This window comes from Ascaphus truei, unplaced genomic scaffold (assembly GCF_040206685.1).
Source record: "Ascaphus truei isolate aAscTru1 unplaced genomic scaffold, aAscTru1.hap1 HAP1_SCAFFOLD_1641, whole genome shotgun sequence".
In the NCBI taxonomy this organism is placed as follows: Eukaryota; Metazoa; Chordata; class Amphibia; order Anura; family Ascaphidae; genus Ascaphus; species Ascaphus truei.
In genome coordinates this window covers 1-23,611 of record NW_027454533.1, presented here as the reverse complement: position 1 = coordinate 23,611, position 23,611 = coordinate 1, and the positions used below count along the sequence as shown (strand labels likewise).

General features: G+C 57.4%; 1 pseudogene; it reads left to right on the top strand.

Annotated features, from left to right (window-relative positions):
• The window catches only part of LOC142476651 (alpha-1,3-galactosyltransferase 2-like), a 38,452-nt pseudogene extending 15,272 nt beyond the window's left edge, over positions 1-23,180 (top strand).
• The last annotated feature ends 431 nt before the right edge of the window (positions 23,181-23,611 follow it).

Below are 23,611 nucleotides of genomic sequence, written 5' to 3'. Positions count from 1 at the left end.
CCACACCTCGCTGCCATACAGAAGGATGGGTGTGTGGGGTCTGGGTATGTTACAGGGCCCCACACCTCGCTGCCATACAGAAGGATGGGTGTGTGGAGTCTGGGTATGTTACAGGACCCCACACCTCGCTGCCATACAGAAGGATGGGTGTGTGGAGTCTGGGTATGTTACAGGGCCCCACACCTCGCTGCCATACAGAAGGATGGGTGTGTGGGGTCTGGGTATGTTACAGGGCCCCACACCTCGCTGCCATACAGAAGGATGGGTGTGTGGGGTCTGGGTATGTTACAGGGCCCCACACCTCGCTGCCATACAGAAGGATGGGTGTGTGGGGTCTGGGTATGTTACAGGGCCCCACACCTCGCTGCCATACAGAAGGATGGGTGTGTGGGGTCTGGGTATGTTACAGGACCCCACACCTCGCTGCCATACAGAAGGATGGGTGTGTGATGTCTGGGTACGTTACAGGGCCCCACACCTCGCTGCCATACAGAAGGATGGGTGTGTGGAGTCTGGGTATGTTACAGGACCCCACACCTCGCTGCCATACAGAAGGATGGGTGTGTGGGGTCTGGGTATGTTACAGGGCCCCACACCTCGCTGCCATACAGAAGGATGGGTGTGTGGGGTCTGGGTATGTTACAGGGCCCCACACCTCGCTGCCATACAGAAGGATGGGTGTGTGGGGTCTGGGTATGTTACAGGACCCCACACCTCGCTGCCATACAGAAGGATGGGTGTGTGATGTCTGGGTACGTTACAGGGCCCCACACCTCGCTGCCATACAGAAGGATGGGTGTGTGGAGTCTGGGTATGTTACAGGACCCCACACCTCGCTGCCATACAGAAGGATGGGTGTGTGGAGTCTGGGTATGTTACAGGGCCCCACACCTTGCTGCCATACAGAAGGATGGGTGTGTGGAGTCTGGGTATGTTACAGGGCCCCACACCTCGCTGCCATACAGAAGGATGGGTGTGTGGGGTCTGGGTATGTTACAGGGCCCCACACCTCGCTGCCATACAGAAGGATGGGTGTGTGGAGTCTGGGTATGTTACAGGACCCCACACCTCGCTGCCATACAGAAGGATGGGTGTGTGGAGTCTGGGTATGTTACAGGGCCCCACACCTCGCTGCCATACAGAAGGATGGGTGTGTGGGGTCTGGGTATGTTACAGGGCCCCACACCTCGCTGCCATACAGAAGGATGGGTGTGTGGGGTCTGGGTATGTTACAGGACCCCACACCTCGCTGCCATACAGAAGGATGGGTGTGTGATGTCTGGGTACGTTACAGGGCCCCACACCTCGCTGCCATACAGAAGGATGGGTGTGTGGAGTCTGGGTATGTTACAGGACCCCACACCTCGCTGCCATACAGAAGGATGGGTGTGTGGGGTCTGGGTATGTTACAGGGCCCCACACCTCGCTGCCATACAGAAGGATGGGTGTGTGGGGTCTGGGTATGTTACAGGGCCCCACACCTCGCTGCCATACAGAAGGATGGGTGTGTGGGGTCTGGGTATGTTACAGGACCCCACACCTCGCTGCCATACAGAAGGATAGGTGTGTGATGTCTGGGTACGTTACAGGGCCCCACACCTCGCTGCCATACAGAAGGATGGGTGTGTGGAGTCTGGGTATGTTACAGGACCCCACACCTCGCTGCCATACAGAAGGATGGGTGTGTGGAGTCTGGGTATGTTACAGGGCCCCACACCTTGCTGCCATACAGAAGGATGGGTGTGTGGAGTCTGGGTATGTTACAGGGCCCCACACCTCGCTGCCATACAGAAGGATGGGTGTGTGGGGTCTGGGTATGTTACAGGGCCCCACACCTCGCTGCCATACAGAAGGATGGGTGTGTGGAGTCTGGGTATGTTACAGGACCCCACACCTCGCTGCCATACAGAAGGATGGGTGTGTGGAGTCTGGGTATGTTACAGGGCCCCACACCTCGCTGCCATACAGAAGGATGGGTGTGTGGGGTCTGGGTATGTTACAGGGCCCCACACCTCGCTGCCATACAGAAGGATGGGTGTGTGGGGTCTGGGTATGTTACAGGGCCCCACACCTCGCTGCCATACAGAAGGATGGGTGTGTGGGGTCTGGGTATGTTACAGGGCCCCACACCTCGCTGCCATACAGAAGGATGGGTGTGTGGGGTCTGGGTATGTTACAGGGCCCCACACCTCGCTGCCATACAGAAGGATGGGTGTGTGGGGTCTGGGTATGTTACAGGGCCCCACACCTCGCTGCCATACAGAAGGATGGGTGTGTGGGGTCTGGGTATGTTACAGGGCCCCACACCTCGCTGCCATACAGAAGGATGGGTGTGTGGGGTCTGGGTATGTCACAGGGCCCCACACCTCGCTGCCATACAGAAGGATGGGTGTCTGGAGTCTGGGTATGTTACAGGGCCCCACACCTCGCTGCCATACAGAAGGATGGGTGTGTGGGGTCTGGGTATGTTACAGGGCCCCACACCTCGCTGCCATACAGAAGGATGGGTGTGTGGAGTCTGGGTATGTTACAGGACCCCACACCTCGTTGCCATACAGAAGGATGGGTGTGTGGAGTCTGGGTATGTTACAGGGCCCCACACCTCGCTGCCATACAGAAGGATGGGTGTGTGGGGTCTGGGTACGTTACAGGACCCCACACCTCGCTGCCATACAGAAGGATGGGTGTGTGGAGCCTGGGTATGTTACAGGGCCCCACACCTCGCTGCCATACAGAAGGATGGGTGTGTGGAGTCTGGGTATGTTACAGGGCCCCACACCTCGCTGCCATACAGAAGGATGGGTGTGTGGGGTCTGGGTATGTTACAGGGCCCCACACCTCGCTGCCATACAGAAGGATGGGTGTGTGGAGTCTGGGTATGTTACAGGACCCCACACCTCGTTGCCATACAGAAGGATGGGTGTGTGGAGTCTGGGTATGTTACAGGGCCCCACACCTCGCTGCCATACAGAAGGATGGGTGTGTGGGGTCTGGGTATGTTACAGGTCCCCACACCTCGCTGCCATACAGAAGGATGGGTGTGTGGGGTCTGGGTATGTTACAGGACCCCACACCTCGCTGCCATACAGAAGGATGGGTGTGTGGGGTCTGGGTATGTTACAGGGCCCCACACCTCGCTGCCATACAGAAGGATGGGTGTGTGGAGTCTGGGTATGTTACAGGGCCCCACATCTCGCTGCCATACAGAAGGATGGGTGTGTGGTGTCTGGGTATGTTACAGGGCCCCACACCTCGCTGCCAGACAGAAGGATGGGTGTGTGGGGTCTGGGTATGTTACAGGGCCCCACACCTCGCTGCCATACAGAAGGATGGGTGTGTGGAGTCTGGGTATGTTACAGGGCCCCACACCTCGCTGCCATACAGAAGGATGGGTGTGTGGGGTCTGGGTATGTTACAGGGCCCCACACCTCGCTGCCGTACAGAAGGATGGGTGTGTGGGGTCTGGGTACGTTACAGGGCCCCACACCTCGCTGCCATACAGAAGGATGGGTGTGTGGGGTCTGGGTATGTTACAGGGCCCCACACCTCGCTGCCACACAGAAGGATGGGTGTGTGGGGTCTGGGTATGTTACAGGACCCCACACCGCGTTGCCATACAGAAGGATGGGTGTGTGGAGTCTGGGTATGTTACAGCGCCCCACACCTCGCTGCCATACAGAAGGATGGGTGTGTGGGGTCTGGGTACGTTACAGGACCCCACACCTCGCTGCCATACAGAAGGATGGGTGTGTGGGGTCTGGGTATGTTACAGGGCCCCACACCTCGCTGCCATACAGAAGGATGGGTGTGTGGGGTCTGGGTATGTTACAGGGCCCCACACCTCGCTGCCATACAGAAGGATGGGTGTGTGGGGTCTGGGTACGTTACAGGGCCCCACACCTCGCTGCCATACAGAAGGATGGGTGTGTGGGGTCTGGGTACGTTACAGGGCCCCACACCTCGCTGCCATACAGAAGGATGGGTGTGTGGTGTCTGGGTATGTTACAGGGCCCCACACCTCGCTGCCATACAGAAGGATGGGTGTGTGGGGTCTGGGTACGTTACAGGGCCCCACACCTCGCTGCCGTACAGAAGGATGGGTGTGTGGGGTCTGGGTACGTTACAGGACCACACACCTCGCTGCCGTACAGAAGGATGGGTGTGGTGTCTGGGTATGTTACAGGGCCCCACACCTCGCTGCCGTACAGAAGGATGGGTGTGTGGGGTCTGGGTATGTTACAGGGCCCCACACCTCGCTGCCGTACAGAAGGATGGGTGTGTGGGGTCTGGGTATGTTACAGGGCCCCACACCTCGCTGCCATACAGAAGGATGTGTGTGTTGGGTCTGGGTATGTTACAGGGCCCCACACCTCGCTGCCATACAGAAGGATGGGTGTGTGGAGTCTGGGTATGTTACAGGGCCCCACACCTCGCTGCCATACAGAAGGATGGGTGTGTGGAGTCTGGGTATGTTACAGGACCCCACACCTCGCTGCCATACAGAAGGATGGGTGTGTGGAGTCTGGGTATGTTACAGGGCCCCACATCTCGCTGCCATACAGAAGGATGGGTGTGTGGAGTCTGGGTATGTTACAGGGCCCCACACCTCGCTGCCATACAGAAGGATGGGTGTGTGGGGTCTGGGTATGTTACAGGGCCCCACACCTCGCTGCCATACAGAAGGATGGGTGTGTGGGGTCTGGGTATGTTACAGGGCCCCACACCTCGCTGCCATACAGAAGGATGGGTGTGTGGAGTCTGGGTATGTTACAGGACCCCACACCTCGCTGCCATACAGAAGGATGGGTGTGTGGTATCTGGGTATATTACAGGACCCCACACCTCGCTGCCATACAGAAGGATGGGTGTGTGGGGTCTGGGTATGTTACAGGGCCCCACACCTCGCTGCCATACAGAAGGATGGGTGTGTGGTGTCTGGGTATGTTACAGGGCCCCACACCTCGCTGCCATACAGAAGGATGGGTGTGTGGTGTCTGGGTATGTTACAGGGCCCCACACCTCGCTGCCATACAGAAGGATGGGTGTGTGGGGTCTGGGTATGTTACAGGGCCCCACACCTCGCTGCCATACAGAAGGATGGGTGTGTGGGGTCTGGGTATGTTACAGGGCCCCACACCTCGCTGCCATACAGAAGGATGGGTGTGAGGAGTCTGGGTATGTTACAGGGCCCCACACCTCGCTGCCATACAGAAGGATGGGTGTGTGGAGTCTGGGTATGTTACAGGGCCCCACACCTCGCTGCCATACAGAAGGATGGGTGTGTGGGGTCTGGGTATGTTACAGGGCCCCACACCTCGCTGCCGTACAGAAGGATGGGTGTGTGGGGTCTGGGTATGTCACAGGGCCCCACACCTCGCTGCCATACAGAAGGATGGGTGTGTGGGGTCTGGGTACGTTACAGGGCCCCACACCTCGCTGCCATACAGAAGGATGGGTGTGTGGGGTCTGGGTACGTTACAGGGCCCCACACCTCGCTGCCATACAGAAGGATGGGTGTGTGGAGTCTGGGTACGTTACAGGGCCCCACACCTCGCTGCCATACAGAAGGATGGGTGTGTGGGGTCTGGGTATGTTACAGGGCCCCACACCTCGCTGCCATACAGAAGGATGGGTGTGTGGGGTCTGGGTATGTTACAGGGCCCCACACCTCGCTGCCATACAGAAGGATGGGTGTGTGGGGTCTGGGTACGTTACAGGGCCCCACACCTCGCTGCCATACAGAAGGATGGGTGTGTGGAGTCTGGGTACGTTACAGGGCCCCACACCTCGCTGCCGTACAGAAGGATGGGTGTGTGGAGTCTGGGTACGTTACAGGGCCCCACACCTCGCTGCCGTACAGAAGGATGGGTGTGTGGAGTCTGGGTATGTTACAGGGCCCCACACCTCGCTGCCGTACAGAAGGATGGGTGTGTGGGGTCTGGGTATGTTACAGGGCCCCACACCTCGCTGCCGTACAGAAGGATGGGTGTGTGGAGCCTGGGTATGTTACAGGCCCCACACCTCGCTGCCATACAGAAGGATGGGTGTGTGGGGTCTGGGTATGTTACAGGGCCCCACACCTCGCTGCCATACAGAAGGATGGGTGTGTGGGGTCTGGGTACGTTACAGGGCCCCACACCTCGCTGCCATACAGAAGGATGGGTGTGTGGGGTCTGGGTACGTTACAGGACCCCACACCTCGCTGCCATACAGAAGGATGGGTGTGTGGAGTCTGGGTATGTTACAGGGCCCCACACCTCGCTGCCATACAGAAGGATGGGTGTGTGGGGTCTGGGTATGTTACAGGGCCCCACACCTCGCTGCCATACAGAAGGATGGGTGTGTGGAGTCTGGGTATGTTACAGGACCCCACACCTCGCTGCCATACAGAAGGATGGGTGTGTGGGGTCTGGGTATGTTACAGGGCCCCACACCTCGCTGCCATACAGAAGGATGGGTGTGTGGAGTCTGGGTATGTTACAGGACCCCACACCTCGCTGCCATACAGAAGGATGGGTGTGTGGGGTCTGGGTATGTTACAGGGCCCCACACCTCGCTGCCATACAGAAGGATGGGTGTGTGGGGTCTGGGTATGTCACAGGGCCCCACACCTCGCTGCCATACAGAAGGATGGGTGTGTGGAGCCTGGGTATGTTACAGGACCCCACACCTCGCTGCCATACAGAAGGATGGGTGTGTGGAGTCTGGGTATGTTACAGGGCCCCACACCTCGCTGCCATACAGAAGGATGGGTGTGTGGGGTCTGGGTATGTTACAGGGCCCCACACCTCGCTGCCATACAGAAGGATGGGTGTGTGGGGTCTGGGTATGTTACAGGGCCCCACACCTCGCTGCCATACAGAAGGATGGGTGTGTGGAGCCTGGGTATGTTACAGGACCCCACACCTCGCTGCCATACAGAAGGATGGGTGTGTGGAGTCTGGGTATGTTACAGGACCCCACACCTCGCTGCCATACAGAAGGATGGGTGTGTGGAGTCTGGGTATGTTACAGGGCCCCACACCTCGCTGCCATACAGAAGGATGGGTGTGTGGAGTCTGGGTACGTTACAGGGCCCCACACCGCGTTGCCATACAGAAGGATGGGTGTGTGGAGTCTGGGTATGTTACAGGGTCCCACACCTCGCTGCCATACAGAAGGATGGGTGTGTGGGGTTTGGGTATGTTACAGGGCCCCACACCTCGCTGCCATACAGAAGGATGGGTGTGTGGGGTCTGGGTATGTTACAGGGCCCCACACCTCGCTGCCATACAGAAGGATGGGTGTGTGGGGTCTGGGTATGTTACAGGGCCCCACACCTCGCTGCCATACAGAAAGATGGGTGTGTGGGGTCTGGGTATGTTACAGGGCCCCACACCTCGCTGCCGTACAGAAGGATGGGTGTGTGGGGTCTGGGTATGTTACAGGGCCCCACACCTCGCTGCCGTACAGAAGGATGGGTGTGTGGGGTCTGGGTATGTTACAGGGCCCCACACCTCGCTGCCATACAGAAGGATGGGTGTGTGGGGTCTGGGTATGTTACAGGGCCCCACACCGCGCTGCCATACAGAAGGATGGGTGTGTGGGGTCTGGGTATGTTACAGGGCCCCACACCTCGCTGCCATACAGAAGGATGGGTGTGAGGGGTCTGGGTATGTTACAGGGCCCCACATCTCGCTGCCATACAGAAGGATGGGTGTGTGGGGTCTGGGTATGTTACAGGGCCCCACACCTCGCTGCCATACAGAAGGATGGGTGTGTGGGGTCTGGGTATGTTACAGGGCCCCACACCTCGCTGCCATACAGAAGGATGGGTGTGTGGAGTCTGGGTATGTTACAGGGCCCCACACCTCGCTGCCATACAGAAGGATGGGTGTGTGGAGTCTGGGTATGTTACAGGGCCCCACACCTCGCTGCCATACAGAAGGATGGGTGTGTGGAGTCTGGGTATGTTACAGGGCCCCACACCTCGCTGCCATACAGAAGGATGTGTGTGTTGGGTCTGGGTATGTTACAGGGCCCCACACCTCGCTGCCATACAGAAGGATGGGTGTGTGGAGTCTGGGTATGTTACAGGGCCCCACACCTCGCTGCCATACAGAAGGATGGGTGTGTGGAGTCTGGGTATGTTACAGGACCCCACACCTCGCTGCCATACAGAAGGATGGGTGTGTGGAGTCTGGGTATGTTACAGGGCCCCACATCTCGCTGCCATACAGAAGGATGGGTGTGAGGAGTCTGGGTACGTTACAGGGCCGCACACCTCGCTGCCATACAGAAGGATGGATGTGTGGAGTCTGGGTATGTTACAGGGCCCCACACCTCTCTGCCATACAGAAGGATGGGTGTGTGGAGTCTGGGTATGTTACAGGACCCCACACCTCGCTGCCATACAGAAGGATGGGTGTGTGGAGTCTGGGTATGTTACAGGGCCCCACATCTCGCTGCCATACAGAAGGATGGGTGTGTGGGGTCTGGGTACGTTACAGGGCCCCACATCTCGCTGCCATACAGAAGGATGGGTGTGTGGAGTCTGGGTATGTTACAGGGCCCCACATCTCGCTGCCATAGAGAAGGATGGGTGTGTGGAGTCTGGGTATGTTACAGGGCCCCACACCTCGCTGCCATACAGAAGGATGGGTGTGTGGAGTCTGGGTATGTTACAGGGCCCCACACCTCGCTGCCATACAGAAGGATGGGTGTGTGGAGTCTGGGTATGTTACAGGGCCCCACACCTCGCTGCCATACAGAAGGATGTGTGTGTTGGGTCTGGGTATGTTACAGGGCCCCACACCTCGCTGCCATACAGAAGGATGGGTGTGTGGAGTCTGGGTATGTTACAGGGCCCCACACCTCGCTGCCATACAGAAGGATGGGTGTGTGGAGTCTGGGTATGTTACAGGACCCCACACCTCGCTGCCATACAGAAGGATGGGTGTGTGGAGTCTGGGTATGTTACAGGGCCCCACATCTCGCTGCCATACAGAAGGATGGGTGTGAGGAGTCTGGGTACGTTACAGGGCCGCACACCTCGCTGCCATACAGAAGGATGGATGTGTGGAGTCTGGGTATGTTACAGGGCCCCACACCTCTCTGCCATACAGAAGGATGGGTGTGTGGAGTCTGGGTATGTTACAGGACCCCACACCTCGCTGCCATACAGAAGGATGGGTGTGTGGAGTCTGGGTATGTTACAGGGCCCCACATCTCGCTGCCATACAGAAGGATGGGTGTGTGGGGTCTGGGTACGTTACAGGGCCCCACATCTCGCTGCCATACAGAAGGATGGGTGTGTGGAGTCTGGGTATGTTACAGGGCCCCACATCTCGCTGCCATAGAGAAGGATGGGTGTGTGGGGTCTGGGTATGTTACAGGGCCCCACACCTCACTGCCATACAGAAGGATGGGTGTGTGGAGTCTGGGTATGTTACAGGGCCCCACACCTCGCTGCCATACAGAAGGATGGGTGTGTGGAGTCTGGGTATGTCACAGGGCCCCACACTTCGCTGCCATACAGAAGGATGGGTGTGTGGAGTCTGGGTATGTTACAGGGCCCCACACCTCGCTGCCATACAGAAGGATGGGTGTGTGGAGTCTGGGTATGTTACAGGGCCCCACACCTCGCTGCCATACAGAAGGATGGGTATGTGGAGTCTGGGTATGTCACAGGGCCGCACACCTCACTGCCATACAGAAGGATGGGTGTGTGGTATCTGGGTACGTTACTGGGCCCCACACCTCGCTGCCATACAGAAGGATGGGTGTGTGGAGTCTGGGTATGTTACAGGGCCCCACACTTCGCTGCCATACAGAAGGATGGGTGTGTGGTATCTGGGTACGTTACTGGGCCCCACACCTCGCTGCCATACAGAAGGATGGGTGTGTGGAGTCTGGGTACGTTACAGGGCCCCACACCTCGCTGCCGTACAGAAGGATGGGTGTGATGATGCTGTTGAATATTTTCTCCCAGATTCTTATTGGTGGTTTGAGGTGGTACATCTGTTTCCTTATTGCATAGAATGCTCTGCGGGCTTCTCCTTCAGTGTATTTATGGCCAGGTTGAATTTCCCTGATGAGCTGATTGTTAGACCGATGTGTAGCTCGTTGTCTGTTCCAGTGCTTTGTCATTCAGTGGGAATTGCGATATGGTTGAATGTTTTGGCTGGGGGTGGGGGGTGCGAGACTGGCAGCAAATTCCACGGCTGCTGCGGCTGAGGCGCATGCGGGGGAAGCTCAATTGGCGCGCGTGGCTTGCAATGGCACTTCCACCTCCGTCCCACGTTGGGCGCAGGGGGGGGGGAGGGTAGCGGGCCCACAGGCAGCAGACACCCTGCTTGCCCTGCGCATGCGTGCCGGGACCTCGCAACCGCCGCCATTTTTATTATATATAACGGGCCCGGCCGGGACGCCAACCCCGGCAGACTCCCCCTGTTGGCGACCCTGTCTGTAGATATGTAGTCCTGTTCTCTGCCTGTTCTGGCGTTCAGGTCTCCACATATCAGCACTTTACCCAGGGTCTGAAAGTGGATTGCCTCTGTCTGCAGGATCTGGAAGATGTCTGGATTGTGGTATGGGGAGTCGGAGGAGGGGGATGTATGCTGCACATAGGAATGTGTCATATAGATGGGTGAACATGGAGCCTTTTATTTGTAGCCACATGTGGGTATCTCCTCTCTTCATTGTGTTTATTGGGCTTTTAAGCTCCTCCTTGTACCATATTATGATTCCTCCTGAATGTCGACCTCGTTTCACACTCTGGGCCATCCCTTAGGGTTGGAGGAAAGGAGATTTCACCAGCTACAAAGGAAAGGGATCTTTACAGTAAGGGCAGTTACAGTGTGGGATTCATTACGCATGGAGACTGTGATGGCAGATACAATAGATTTGTTCAACAAAAGGTTGGACATCTTTTTAGAAAGGAAAGGTATACAGGGATATACCAAATAAGTATACATGGGAAGGGTGTTGGTCCAGGGAATAATCCGATTGCCAATTCTTGGAGTCAGGAAGGAATTAATTTTTCCCCTTATGAGATATCATTGGATGATCTGGGGTTTTTTGTTTGCCTTCCTCTGGATCAGTATACTGCAAGGGCTTGGTCTTCAGGGCTACGTCTCTCTTGGGGTAGGCTTCGGTCTTCAGGAATACGTCTCTCTTGGGGTAGGCTTCGGTCTTCAGGGCTACGTCTCTCTTGGTGTAGGGCTTGGTCTTCAGGACTACGTCTCTCTTGGGGTAAGGCTTCGGTCTTCAGGGCTACGTCTCTCTTGGTGCAGGGCTGAGTCTTCAGGGCTACGTCTCTCTTGGTGCAGGGCTGAGTCTTCAGGGCTACATATCTCGGTGTGGGGCTGAGTCTTCAGGGCTACGTATCTCGGTGTGGGGCTTGGTCTTCAGGGCTACATATCTCGGTGTGGGGCTGAGTCTTCAGGGCTACGTATCTCGGTGTGGGGCTTGGTCTTCAAGACTCCTTAACTTCTGCTCAAGATTGTTACTGCCGGCACTGTGAGAACTGGTACTGGGTTTATCTGCTGTCTCCGTCCGCCCTCCCCTCCCCCCTCTCCACTCTCCCTTTCTCCACTGCTGGAGCGTGGGCTGCTTTTGGGTGAGAGGAAAGCCGGCGGCTGACTAGCCCTGCACAAGTAATCACATGAGCACGGCTTTTGCCAGCAGGATGGAAGGCAGTTATTGTAATCGGGTACCGGCATGTGTAAGAACGCAGAACAGCCCTGGGGAAGAGGAGAGGCTGCAGCACATTATTATTATTATGAGATTAGAATCCCGGAGGTGATTGTTTAAACTACAATAAACAAGTGCATATAATGACACACTTCAGCTTGGGATGAGCTGCAAAGCCAGTCAAACCACTCACAGACATGTTTCAACCTTAATGGGTCTCATCAGTGTGAGGTTGGTTGTACTGCCGGCTTTGCCATTTTCAAGGCTGTAGGATTTACCATTACATTTTAAGTTATGGTGGGTGTTTCTTGTCGCCTTAACTTTAAAATGTGTATGATATATATATATATATATATATACATACACACACACACACACACACACACACACACACACACACACACACACACACACCTGGCGAAGTGCGGCGGCGAGGTATGGCGCCGGCGCGATCGGGTCCTCGGCGTATGCGCAAAAAATACTCCAGCCGGAGATCCCCTTGCGCATGCGCAAGGAAGCAGGGTGTCCGGCCTGCAGGGCTTGGATGAGTGGTGTCCGCAGGCCGCCCCCCCAATCACCCCCCAATCGCCGGACCCCTTCCTCGCTCCCCCACCCGGTCCTGTCTCCCCGCCCGCATGGGTACCCGAGGGGAATGTGGCGAGCCGCGTGTTTATCTTTATACTAATACATTTTGCATTTATAATTACATCCATGATATGCCCGTGTGCGTCACTATAAGGATACTTTTTTGTTGCGTTACACATTTATTATCCTTCAGCACCACTGCCTATTGATACTTTATCATATACTGTATTAGGACAGTTTTTTTGTGCAACAGTTACGTATTGTGTTGATGCGGTATACTTTGTGTCCTCTGTCATATAAATATATGTGTATATGTATCAGTACCGTGTTAGCCGAGCTTAATAATCAAGAATGAATAGACAATACCGTTCTGTGGATAACGAAATGCTTTTATTTGTTCGAGTTTTCGAGATACGCTGATCTCTTCTTCCGGCGATGTTACACTGATCTCTTCTTCCGGCGGCGTTACACTGATCTCTTCTTCCGGCGGCGTTACACTGATCTCTTCTTCCGGCGGCGTTACACTGATCTCTTCTTCCGGCGATGTTACGCTGATCTCTTCTTCCGGCGGTGTTACACTGATCTCTTCTTCCGGCGATGTTACACTGATCTCTTCTTCCGGCGATGTTACACTGATCTCTTCTTCCCGCGGTGTTACGCTGATCTCTTCTTCTGGCGATGTTACACTGATCTCTTCTTCCGGCGGTATTACACTGATCTCTTCTTCCGGCGGTATTACACTGATCTCTTCTTCCGGCGATGTTACGCTGATCTCTTCTTCCGGCGGTGTTACACTGATCTCTTCTTCCGGCGGTGTTACACTGATCTCTTCTTCCGGCGGTGTTACACTGATCTCTTCTTCCGGCGATGTTACACTGATCTCTTCTTCCAGCGATGTTACGCTGATCTCTTCTTCCGGCGATGTTACGCTGATCTCTTCTTCCGGCGATGTTACGCTGATCTCTTCTTCCGGCGGTGTTACACTGATCTCTTCTTCCGGCGGTGTTACACTGATCTCTTCTTCCGGCGATGTTACACTGATCTCTTCTTCCAGCGATGTTACGCTGATCTCTTCTTCCGGCGATGTTACGCTGATCTCTTCTTCCGGCGATGTTACACTGATCTCTTCTTCCGGCGATGTTACACTGATCTCTTCTTCCGGCGATGTTACACTGATCTCTTCTTCCGGCGATGTTACACTGATCTCTTCTTCCGGCGGTGTTACACTGATCTCTTCTTCCGGCGGTGTTACACTGATCTCTTCTTCCGGCGGTGTTACACTGATCTCTTCTTCCGGCGGTGTTACACTGATCTCTTCTTCCGGCAGTGTTACACTGATCTCTTCTTCCGGCGATGTTACACTGATCTCTTCTTCCCGCGGTGTTACACTGATCTCTTCTTCCCGCGATGTTACACTGATCTCTTCTTCCGGCGATGTTACACTGATCTCTTCTTCCGGCGATGTTACGCTGATCTCTTCTTCCGGCGATGTTACACTGATCTCTTCTTCCGGCGGTGTTACGCTGATCTCTTCTTCCGGCGGTGTTACGCTGATCTCTTCTTCCGGCGATGTTACACTGATCTCTTCTTCCGGTGATGTTACACTGATCTCTTCTTCCGGCGATGTTACGCTGATCTCTTCTTCCGGCGGTGTTACACTGATCTCTTCTTCCGGCGGTGTTACACTGATCTCTTCTTCCGGCGGTGTTACACTGATCTCTTCTTCCGGCGATGTTACACTGATCTCTTCTTCCGGCGATGTTACACTGATCTCTTCTTCCGGCGGTGTTACACTGATCTCTTCTTCCGGCGGTGTTACACTGATCTCTTCTTCCGGCGGTGTTACACTGATCTCTTCTTCCGGCGGTGTTACACTGATCTCTTCTTCCGGCAGTGTTACACTGATCTCTTCTTCCGGCGATGTTACGCTGATCTCTTCTTCCGGCGATGTTACACTGATCTCTTCTTCCGGCGATGTTACACTGATCTCTTCTTCCGGCGATGTTACGCTGATCTCTTCTTCCGGCGATGTTACGCTGATCTCTTCTTCCGGCGATGTTACACTGATCTCTTCTTCCGGCGATGTTACACTGATCTCTTCTTCCGGCGGTGTTACACTGATCTCTTCTTCCGGCGGTGTTACACTGATCTCTTCTTCCGGCGATGTTACACTGATCTCTTCTTCCGGCGATGTTACACTGATCTCTTCTTCCGGCGATGTTACACTGATCTCTTCTTCCGGCGATGTTACACTGATCTCTTCTTCCGGCGGTGTTACACTGAATGAAGCAGAAAAGGGTTTTACTTTAAAACAGTGCATCCTGGGTTACGGCCCCGCAGGCGGGGCGTGCACGGCGCTCACCGCGATCGGCGGTCTGTAGGGAGATTGTTTTAGGCGCGGGGGGGGGCAAAATGAGTCGGGGTGTGGCCATGACGAGGAGGGGGTGCGGCCATGATGGGGGGCGTTCCTCTCCCCCATTCCACTCTCCTTTCCCCCGTGGCTGTAAGGTGCCTTATGGACTAGCTGTGGCCCCAAATGTATGATCAACCACTTAAGTGGTATCCCTCTCTACATCTCCCCCCCGTGCCACTTTGCTTCCCCCCCCCACCATCCCTCTCCCCGTGCCTCTCTCCCTCCTGTCAGTCTCTCTCTCTACCCCTTGTGCCGCTCTTCCCCCCCCCCAGTGTCTGTCGCTCCACCCATCCGTCTTTCTGATTGGCTCCCTGGCGCACCATGTGACGCGTCGCCGCACACGGTAATGCCATCCTGTTGTGTACCCCTGCTGGCTGACACGGCAGTGAGCCTGGAAGCGAGGAGTCACCTGGGGACTGATAGGGAGGAGGAAAGGGGCTGGTGAGAGGCGCGCACGCCGCCGCGCACGCCGCCGGCTGCAGCGGGGACCTAGCCTGGGAATATATCTGTGACTGAAACCTATCCCTCCCCCCTGTGCAGTGTGCGATTAATGACTTGAGGTGTTAAATGGTCCCTGTATGTTAGTGATGTAAGCGTGTGTGTGTCTGTGTGTGTGTATGTATGTAAATATAAATTTATAAAGCACCCACAGTGTATACAGCGCTTTACAAAAGGTGTGTGTGGGAGTGTATACCAATGGTGTGGGAGTGTATACCAATGGTGTGGGTACGTGTGGAAATGTAAGAGGGTGTTGCATTACTATAAGTGTGTCTAGATACTATGTGGTCCCTATTGTTATATAGGGATGGAATTACATTGAGTATTTGTATGTGTAAGAGACAGCTGTGTGTGCATGCATATAGCGCAGTATGTATAGACATGGCCTTTAGCACTCATGGGGAGAGAGTTCTCTCGTGTCAGTAGTGGCTCATGAAGCTTCGGTCTCGGTTTAGGCCACTTCTTAGTGTCCCGAACAGTTCCATACATTTGTATTCATGCAACCGTCTCTCTTTCGGTGTTCTGAGATTACCTTTGAGTATGGCAACCTTCAGATCGTTCATCTTATGGCCAGAGTCAGAGAAATGTTCGCCGACAGGACTGTCTCTTGTTCCGCATGTGAGATATATATATATATATATATATATATATATATGTAGATAGATATAGATATTAAATGTATGTCTTGCTCCTCTCCCCTCTCTCCAGCTCCCTCGCCGGCGTCTCTTCGCCGCTCTCTGCCTCGTGTTTCTCAGTGGATTTATCTACTGGAAGAGTTTAATGTGAGTATCCCACTAATTGCTACACCATGCCATGTATACACAACACAGCTACAGCGTGGGCAGTGCCGGCCTCCCCCTCACACACAGCACAGGTACAGCATGAGCAGCAGCAGTGCCAGCCTCCCCCTCTCACACACTGCTACACCATGTATACACAGCACAGGTACAGCGCGGGCAGCGGCAGTGCCAGCCTCCCCCTCACACACACTACTACACCATGTACACACAGCACAGGTACAGCGCAGGCAGCGGCAGTGCCAGCCTCCCCCTCACACACACTACTACACCATGTATACACAGCACAGGTACAGCGCGGGCAGCGGCAGTGCCAGCCTCCCCCTCACACACACTGCTATACCATGTATACACAGCACAGGTACAGCGCGGGCAGTGCCAGCCTCCCCCTCACACACACTACTACACCATGTATACACAGCACAGGTACAGCGCGGGCAGCGGCAGTGCCAGCCTCACCCTCACACACACTACTACACCATGTATACACAGCACAGGTACAGCGCGGGCAGCGGCAGTGCCAGCCTCCCCCTCACACACATTACTACACCATGTATACACAGCACAGGTACAGCGCGGGCAGCGGCAGTGCCAGCCTCCCCCTCACACACACTACTACACCATGTATACACAGCACAGGTACAGCGCGGGCAGTGCCAGCCTCCCCCTCACACACACTACTACACCATGTATACACAGCACAGGTACAGCGCTGGCAGTGCCAGCCTCCCCCTCACACACACTACTACACCATGTATACACAGCACAGGTACAGCGCGGGCAGCGGCAGTGCCAGCCTCCCCCTCACACACACTCCTACACCATGTATACACAGCACAGGTACAGCGCGGGCAGCGGCAGTGCCAGCCTTCCCCTCACACACACTACTACAGCATGTATGCACAGCACAGGTACAGCGCGGGCAGTGCCAGCCTCCCCCTCACACTACTACACCATGTATACACAGCACAGGTACAGCGCGGGCAGCGGCAGTGCCAGCCTCCCCCTCACACACACACTCCTACACCATGTATACACAGCACAGGTACAGCGCGGGCAGCGGCAGTGCCAGCCTCCCCCTCTCACACACTGCTACACCATGTATACACAGCACAGGTACAGCGCGGGCAGCAGCAGTGCCAGCCTCCCCCTCACACACACTACTACACCATGTATACACAGCACAGGTACAGCGCGGGCAGCGGCAGTGCCAGTCTCCCCCTCACACACACTACTACACCATGTATACACAGCACAGGTACAGCGCGGGCAGCGGCAGTGCCAGCCTCCCCCTCACACACACTACTACACCATGTATACACAGCACAGGTACAGCGCGGGCAGCGGCAGTGCCAGCCTCCCTCGCACACTACTACACCATGTATACACAGCACAGGTACAGCGCGGGCAGTGCCAGCCTCCCCCTCACACACACTACTACACTATGTATACACAGCACAGGTACAGTGCGGGCAGTGCCAGCCTCCCCCTCACACACACTACTACACCATGTATACACAGCACAGGTACAGCGCAGGCAGCGGCAGTGCCAGCCTTCCCCTCACACACACTACTACACCATGTATACACAGCACAGGTACAGCGCAGGCAGCGGCAGTGCCAGCCTCCCCCTCACACACACTACTACACCATGTATACACAACACAGCTACAGCGTGGGCAGTGCTGGCCTCCCCCTCACACACAGCACAGGTACAGCATGAGCAGCGGCAGTGCCAGCCTCCCCCTCACACACACTACTACACCATGTATACACAGCACAGGTACAGCGCGGGCAGCGGCAGTGCCAGGCTCCCCTCACACACACTACTACACCATGTATACACAGCACAGGTACAGCGCGGGCAGTGCCAGCCTCCCCCTCACACACACTGCTACACCATGTATACACAGCACAGGTACAGCGCGGGCAGCAGCAGTGCCAGCCTCCCCCTCACACACACTACTACACCATGTATACACAGCACAGGTACAGCGCGGGCAGCGGCAGTGCCAGGCTCCCCTCACACACACTACTACACCATGTATACACAGCACAGGTACAGCGCGGGCAGTGCCAGCCTCCCCCTCACACACACTACAACACCATGTATACACAGCACAGGTACAGCGCGGGCAGCGGCAGTGCCAGCCTCCCTGACACACACTACTACACCATGTATACACAGCACAGGTACAGCGCGGGCAGTGCCAGCCTCCCCCTCACACACACTACAACACCATGTATACACAGCACAGGTACAGCGCGGGCAGCAGCAGTGCCAGCCTCCCCCTCACACACACTACTACACCATGTATACACAGCACAGGTACAGCGCGGGCAGCGGCAGTGCCAGTCTCCCCCTCACACACACTACTACACCATGTATACACAGCACAGGTACAGCGTGGGCAGCGGCAGTGCCAGCCTCCCCCTCACACACACTTCTACACCATGTATACACAGCACAGGTACAGCGCGGGCAGCGGCAGTGCCAGCCTCCCTCACACACTACTACACCATGTATACACAGCACAGGTACAGCGCGGGCAGTGCCAGCCTCCCCCTCACACACACTACTACACCATGTATACACAGCACAGGTACAGTGCGGGCAGTGCCAGCCTCCCCCTCACACACACTACTACACCATGTATACACAGCACAGGTACAGTGCGGGCAGTGCCAGCCTCCCCCTCACACACACTACTACACCATGTATACACAGCACAGGTACAGCGCGGGCAGCGGCAGTGCCAGTCTCCCCCTCACACACACTACTACACCATGTATACACAGCACAGGTACAGCGCGGGCAGCGGCAGTGCCAGCCTCCCCCTCACACACACTACTACACCATGTATACACAGCACAGGTACAGCGCGGGCAGCGGCAGTGCCAGCCTCCCTCACACACTACTACACCATGTATACACAGCACAGGTACAGCGCGGGCAGTGCCAGCCTCCCCCTCACACACACTACTACACCATGTATACACAGCACAGGTACAGTGCGGCAGTGCCAGCCTCCCCCTCACACACACTACTACACCATGTATACCACAGCACAGGTACAGCGCAGGCAGCGGCAGTGCCAGCCTTCCCCTCACACACACTACTACACCATGTATACACAGCACAGGTACAGCGCAGGCAGCGGCAGTGCCAGCCTCCCCCTCACACACACTACTACACCATGTATACACAACACAGCTACAGCGCGGCAGTGCCAGCCTCCCCCTCACACACACTGCTACACCATGTATACACAGCACAGGTACAGCGCGGGCAGTGCCAGCCTCCCCCTCACACACACTCCTACACCATGTATACACAGCACAGGTACAGCGCGGGCAGCGGCAGTGCCAGCCTCCCCCCTCACACACACTACTACACCATGTATACACAGCACAGGTACAGCGCGGGCAGCGGCAGTGCCAGCCTCCCCCCTCACACACACTACTACACCATGTATACACAGCACAGGTACAGCGCGGGCAGCAGCAGTGCCAGCCTCCCCCCCACACACTACTACACCATGTATACACAGCACAGGTACAGCACGGGCAGCGGCAGTGCCAGCCTCCCCCTCACACACACTACTACACCATGTATACACAGCACAGGTACAGCGCGGCAGCGGCAGTGCCAGCCTCCCCCTCACACACACACTCCTACACCATGTATACACAGCACAGGTACAGCGCGGGCAGCGGCAGTGCCAGCCTCCCCCTCACACACACACTCCTACACCATGTATACACAGCACAGGTACAGCGCGGGCAGCGGCAGTGCCAGCCTCTCCCTCACACACTGATACACCATGTATACACAGCACAAGTACAGCGCAGACAGCGGCAGTGCCAGCCTCCCCCTCACACACACTACTACACCATGTATACACAGCACAGGTACAGCGCGGCAGCGGCAGTGCCAGCCTCCCCTCACACACACTACTACACCATGTATACACAGCACAGGTACAGCGCGGGCAGCGGCAGTGCCAGCCTCCCCCTCACACACACTACTACACCATGTATACACAGCACAGGTACAGCGCGGGCAGTGCCAGTCTCCCCTCACACACACACTACTACACCATGTATACACAGCACAGGTACAGCGCGGGCAGTGCCAGCCTCCCCCTCACACACTACTACACCATGTATACACAGCACAGGTACAGCGCGGGCAGCGGCAATGCCAGCCTCCCCCTCACACACACTACTACACCATGTATACACAGCACAGGTACAGCGCGGGCAGCGGCAGTGCCAGCCTCCCCCTCACACACACTACTACACCATGTATACACAGCACAGGTACAGCGCGAGCAGTGCCAGCCTCCCCCTCACACACTGATACACCATGTATACACAGCACAGGTACAGCGCAGACAGCGGCAGTGCCAGCCTCCCCCTCACACACCACTACTACACCATGTATACACAGCACAGGTACAGCGCGGGCAGTGCCAGCCTCCCCCTCACACACACTACTACACCATGTATACACAGCACAGGTACAGCGCGGGCAGCGGCAGTGCCAGCCTCCCCCTCACACACACTACTACACCATGTATACACAGCACAGGTACAGCGCGGGCAGTGCCAGCCTCCCCCTCACACACACTACTACACCATGTATACACAGCACAGGTACAGCGCGGGCAGCAACAGTGCCAGCCTCCCCCTCACACACACTACTACACCATGTATACACAGCACAGGTACAGCGCGGGCAGTGCCAGCCTCCCCCTCACACACACTACTACACCATGTATACACAGCACAGGTACAGCGCGGGCAGCGGCAGCCTCCCCCTCACACACACTACTACACCATGTATACACAGCACAGGTACAGCGCGGGCAGCGGCAGTGCCAGGCTCCCTCTAACACCCTTTGCTCCCCAGCTGCTTCCCAGGGGAGCCCTCTGTCACGTCTTGGGGGGCCCCCATCGTGTGGGCCGGGATGTTTAACCCTGAAGAGGATGATCGGACGCACCGCGAGAGAGGGACGGTGATCGGACTGTCTGTGTTTGCTGTGGGAAAGTGAGTCTTTCTCCCCATTCTCTCTTACTAGCCCTCTACGCTGTCTCCCCCTCCCCCCCCCTCTCTCCATAATCTCCCTCCCCCATTTTTCTTTTTCTCCCTGCCCTTATCCTCTCTCTTCCTCCCCCTCCTTTCTCACCCCCTTCTATCCCCCCTCCTTTCCCTCCCCACCTCTCTCCCTCCCCACCTCTCTCTCTCCCTCCCCCCTTACGCTCTCTCCCTCCCCCCTTACTCGATTCCTCCCCCCTTACTCTCTTCCTCCCCCCTTACTCTCTCTCTCTCCCCCCTTACGCTCTCACCCTCTCCCTTACTCTCCCCCCTCCCTCCCCCTCCCCCTCTCCCTTCTCCCCCCCTCCCACCCCCCTCCCCTCTCCCCTCTCCCCTTCTCCCCCCCTCCAACCCCCCTCCCCTCTCCCCCTCCCACCCCCCTCCCCCTCTCTCCCCCCTCCAACCCCCCTCCCCTCTCCCCCCTCCCCCTCCCCTTCCCTCCCCCCTCCACCTCCCTCCCCCCCCTCCCCCTCTCCCACCTCCCTCCCCCCCTCCCCCTCTCCCTTCCCCCTCTCCCCCTCTCCTCTCCCCCTCTCCCCTCCCCTTCCCCCTCCCCTCTCCCTCCCCCTCCCCTCTCCCTCCTCCCCTCCCCTCCCCCCCCTCCCCCCTCCCTCCCCTCCCCTCCCCCCTCCCTCCCCCTTCCCCCCTCCCTCCCCCTTCCCTCCTCCCTCCCCCTTCCCTCCCCCCTCTCTCCTTCCCCCCTCTCCTCTCCCCCTCCCTCCCCACTCCCTCCCTTCCCCCCTCCCCCCCTCCCCTCTCTCCCTCCCCCCTCCCCTCTCTCCCTCCCCCCTCCCCTCTCTCCCCCCCTCCCTCCCATCTCTCCCCTCCCTCCCCTCTCTCCCTTCTCCTCCCTCCCCCCCCTCTCCCTCCCCTCTCTCCCTCCCCCTCCCCTCTATCCCTCCCCTCTCTCCCTCCCCCTCCCCTCTCTCCCTCCCCTCTCTCCCTCCCCTCTCTCCCTCCCCCCTCCCGCCTCCTTCCCCCCTTCCCTTCACCCTCCCCCCCTCCCCTCTCTCCCCCTCCTCTCTCTCCCTCCTCCCTCCTCTCTCTCCCTCCCCCTCCTCTCTCTCCCTCCCCCTCCTCTCTCTCCCTCCCCCTCCTCTCTCTCCCTCCCTCCTCCTCTCTCTCCCTCCTCCCTCCTCTCTCTCCCTCCCCCCTCCTCTCTCTCCCTCCCCCCTCCTCTCTCTCCCTCCCCCTCCTCTCTCTCCCTCCCTCCCCCCTCCTCTCTCTCCCTCCCCCCTCCTCTCTCTCCCCCTCCCCCCTCCTCTCTATCCCCCTCCCCCCTCCTCTCTCTCCCCCCTCCTCTCTCTCCCTCCCCCTTCCCTCTTCTCCTCCCCCTTCCCTCTCCTCTCTCCCCCTTCCCTCTCCTCTCTTCCTCCCCCTCCTCCCTCCCTCCCCCTCTTCTCTCCCTCCCCCTCCTCTCTCCCTCCCCCTCCTCTCTCTTCCTCCCCCTCCTCTCTCTTCCTCCCCCTCCTCTCTCTTCCTCCCCTCCTCTCTCTTCCTCCCCCTCCTCTCTCTTCCTCCCCCTCCTCTCTCTTCCTCCCCCTCCTCTCTCCCCCTCTCTCTCTTCCTCCCCCCACCTCCTTCCCTCCCCCCACCTCACTTTCCCTCCCACACCTCCTTTCCCTCCCCATCACTCTCCCCCTCTCTCCCCCCTCCGCCCTCTCTCCCCCCTGTCCCTCTCTCTCCCCCTCTCCCCTCTCTCCCCCTCTCTCTCTCTTCCTCCCCCCCTCCGCCCTCTCTCCCACTGTCACTCTCCCCCCTCTGCCCTCTCTCCCCCCCTCTCCCGCTCCCCCTCTCCCCCCCCTCTCACTCTCTCCCCCCCTCTCTCCGCAGTTACCTCCCCCGTTACCTCCTGCCCTTCCTGCTCTCCGCTGACCGTCACTTCATGCCCGGCCTGCCCGTGGTCCTGTACGTTCTCACTGACCGCCCGGCCTCTGTCCCCGCCGCGCCCCTGCGCCCCGGCCTGTCCCTGGTCACGCTGCGGGTCCCCTCCCGCCGCGCTGGCAGGACGTCTCCATGCTGCGCATGAAGGATCTGCAGGACCTGGTGATCCCTCTCGCGTGGGATCAAGTGGATTACCTGTTCTGCATGGACGTGGATCAGGTGTGCAGGGGTGGGGGGGGGGAAGGGTGGGGAGGTTAAGGAAGGTGAGATGGGGGAGAGAGGGGGGGAGGGTATTACAGAGCGATAGTGATAAAAAATTGTAACCTCCCCCCCCCCGTCTCTCTTTCTCCCCCTCTCTATATCTTTCCCTCCATCTCTCTCTCTCTCTCTCTCTCCCCATCTCTCTCTCTCCCCCTTCTTTCTCTATCCCCCTCTCTCTCTTTTCCCCCCTCTATCTTCCTCCCCACCTCTCTTTCTCCACACCTCTCTCTGTCTGTCTCTCTCTCTCCACCTCTCTCTCCCTCTCTCCACCTCCCTCTCTCCACCTCTCTCCCTCTCTCCACCTCCCTCTCTCCACCTCCCTCTCTCCACCTCTCTCTCCCTCTCTCCACCTCTCTCTCCACCTTCCACCTTTCTCTCTCTCTCCACCTTCCACCTCTA